Below are 3,688 nucleotides of genomic sequence, written 5' to 3' on the forward strand. Positions count from 1 at the left end.
ACCAAATCACCTTCCTGAAAGGCCCTGGGCTTAACCCGGCGGCTGTGATAGCGGCGCAAGTCCTGTTGGTAAATTGCCGAACGAGCTGCTGCCAAGTCTCGCTTTTCATCAAACAGGTCAAGAGCATCCTGACGCGCCTGTTCATTGTCCGCCTCAACATAAGCCACCACTCGAGACGTGTCACAACGGATGTCACTAGGGAGAACCGCCTCAGCTCCGTAGACCATGAAGAAAGGCATATAACCCGTATATCTATTGGGAGTAGTGTTGATGCTCCATAACACAGAGGGTAACTTCTCAACCCAACAACCCGGCGTCCGCTGCAGGGGGACGAAAAACCGGGGCTTGATGCCTTTTAATATCTCCTGATTGGCTCTCTCGGCTTGACCATTGGATTGGGGGTGAGCCACTGATGAAACATCAAGCCGAATATGCTCACGTTGACAAAATTCTTCCATAGCACCTTTAGACAAATTAGTGCCATTGTCAGTTATAATGCTGTGTGGAAAGCCAAAGCGAAATATCACTTTTTTCATGAACTGAACCGACGTAGCCGCATCACACTTACTGACTTGCTCTGCCTCAACCCACTTTGTAAATTTATCAACCGCCACCAAGAGGTGGGTCTTTTTATCTTTGGACCTTTTGAAAGGCCCAACAATGTCAAGCCCCCAGACTGCAAACGGCCAAGTAATTAGAATCATCTTCAACTCTTGAGCGGCACATGAGCCCGCCTTGAGAACTTCTGACAACCGTCACATTTACTGACCAGGTCCTCTACATCAACATGAGCCGTCAGCCAGTAGAATCCATGACGGAAAGCCTTGGCCACAAGGGATTTTGACCCGGCGTGATGACCACAATCCCCTTCGTGAATCTCATGTAGAATTTCTTGGCCTTCTTCAGAGGAGACGCAACGCTGAAACGCCCCTGTAACACTACGATGATGCAACTCGCCATTGACAATCATCATTGACTTAGACCGCCGGGTTATCTGTCTGGCCAAGGTTTCATCCTCAGGCAACTCGCCCCGGGTCATATAAGCCAAATATGGCACTGTCCAATCTGGGATAACATGAAGAGCCGCCACCAATTATGCTTCCGGGTCAGGAATAGCCAAGTCTTCCTCTGTAGGTAACTTGACAGAAGGGTTATGCAGAATATCGAAGAAAGTGTTAGGTGGTACAGGCTTACAGTGAGAGCCTAGCCGGCTTAAAGCATCAGCCGCCTCATTCTTTGTGTCGTCAATGTGCTCCACTTGGTAACCCTTGAAGTGTCCAGCAATGGCATCAATTCACGGTGATAAGCCGCCATGAGAGGATCCTTGGAATCCCACTTGCCTGAAACTTGTTGAGCCACCAAATCTGAGTCGCCAAAACACCTTACCCGGCTTAAGCTCATCTCCTTAGCCATCCAAAGACCATGGAGTAAGGCCTCATGCTCAGCTGCATTGTTAGTACAGGGAAACATCAACCATAGCACATAACAAAATTTGTCACCTCGAAGGGAAGCTAAAACAAGTCCAGCCCCCGAGCCCTCCAATTGTCTGGACCCGTCAAAATGAATAGTCCGATATGTGTTGTCTGCTTTTCTTCAGGCATCTGCAGCTCTATCCAATCATTGATGAAATCCACTAGTGCTTGAGATTTGATAGCAGTATGTGGCACATACTTTAAACCATGAGGCCCAAGTTCAATGGCCCACTTGGCGACTCGTCCTGTGGCCTCTCTGTTTTGAATGATATCTCCTAAAGGAGCAGAACTAACCATAGTGATAGGATGGCCCAGGAAATATTGCTTAAGCTTCTGGCTTGCCATGAACACCCCATAAACGAGCTTCTGCCAGTGTGGATGCCGTTGCTTGGACTCAATAAGTACCTCACTGATATAGTAGACCGGCCTCTGAACCGGATGTTCCTTACCAGCCTCCTTGCGCTCCAGCATGATGGCCACACTGATGGCACGCGTGTTAGCAGCCACACATAGAAATAAGGGCTCCTTATCAATGGGAGCAGTAAGAACCGGTGGCTCAGCCAACTGTCTCTTCAAATCTTCAAAGGCAGTGTTGGCAGCGTCACTCCGGGCAAAGTTATCTGTCTTCTTCATCATTTGATATAGATGTATGGCCTTCTCGCCTAACCGGTTTACGAACCGGCTTAAGGCAGCAATACGACCCGCCAAACACTGAACATCATTGATACACGCCAGTTTAGCCAAAGAGGTGATGGCCTTGATCTTCTCCGGGTTAGCCTCGATGCCCCTGTTAGAAACCAGAAAACCCAAAAGCTTGCCTGCAGGCACGCCAAAAACACACTTGGCCGGGTTAAGCATCATCTTGTAGACTGGAAGATTGTCAAAGGTTTACTTCAGATCATCTATCAAGGTCTCCTTCTCTCTGAATTTCACCACAATGTCGTCCACATAAGCATGAACATTGCGCCCAATTTGACTGTGAAGACAATTCTGCACACACCGCTGGTAAGTTGTCTGGGCACTCTTGAGCCCGAAAGGCATAGATACATAGCAGAAGGCTCCAAACGGAGTAATGAACGCCGTATTCTCCTGGTCCTTAACTGCCATCTTGATCTGATGATAACCAGAGTAAGCATCCAAAAATCTCAAACATTCACAACCTGCCGTAGCATCAATGATTTGATCAATACGAGGGATAGCAAAGGGATCAGCTGGACATGCCTTGTTTAAATCCGTGTAATCCACACACATACGTCAAGTGCCGTTTTTCTTAAGCACAAGCACCGGGTTAGCCAACCATTCTGGATGAAAAAAATTCAATGATGAACAAAACTGCTAAGAGCCGGGCAACCTCCTCACCAATGGATTTACGCCTCTCCTCATTGAACTGCCGAAGAAACTGCTTGACCAGCTTAAATTTTGGATCAATATTAAGAGTGTGCTCAGCGAGTTCTCTCGGTACACCTGGCCTGTCCGAAGGTTTCCATGCAAAGATGTCCCAGTTCTCACAGATGAACTCGATGAGCGCGCTTTCCTATTTGGGATCCAAATTAACACTAATACTGAACTGCTTGGATGAGTCGCCTGGAACAAAGTCAACAACCTTAGTATCATCGGCCGACTTAAACTTCATGGCCGGCTCATGCTCTGTGGTTGGCTTTTTCAAAGACGTCATATCCGCCAGATCAACATTGTCCTTGTAGAACTTCAGCTCTTGTGTTGCACAGACCGACTCAGCATAAGCCGCGTCGCCTTCTTCACATTCCAAGGCTACCTTCCGGCTTCCATGCACCGTGATGGTCCCCTTATGACTCGGCATCTTGAGCTGCAAATACACATAACATGGCCGTGCCATGAACTTGGCATAAGCCGCCCGCCCAAACAAAGCATGATATGGGCTTCTGATCTTGACGACTTCAAGCTTCCATTTCTCGGCCCTGGAGTCATATTCATCTCCAAAGGCTACCTCCAGTTCGATCTTACCAACCGGATATGCCGACTTACCAGGCACGACGCCATGGAAAACAGTGTTGGACTGCTTGACACTTTTATCAGTTAACCTCATGCGACGGAAGGTCTCATAAAAGAGGATGTTGATGCTGCTGCCTCCATCCATGAGTACCTTAATGAATTTATATCCACCAACCTGAGGGGCCACCACCAAGGCTAAGTGACCCGGATTATCAACCAGGGGAGGGTGATATTCCCTACTCCAT

The sequence above is a fragment of the Triticum aestivum genome, chromosome 2B (assembly GCF_018294505.1).
Source record: "Triticum aestivum cultivar Chinese Spring chromosome 2B, IWGSC CS RefSeq v2.1, whole genome shotgun sequence".
Classification (NCBI taxonomy): Eukaryota; Viridiplantae; Streptophyta; class Magnoliopsida; order Poales; family Poaceae; genus Triticum; species Triticum aestivum.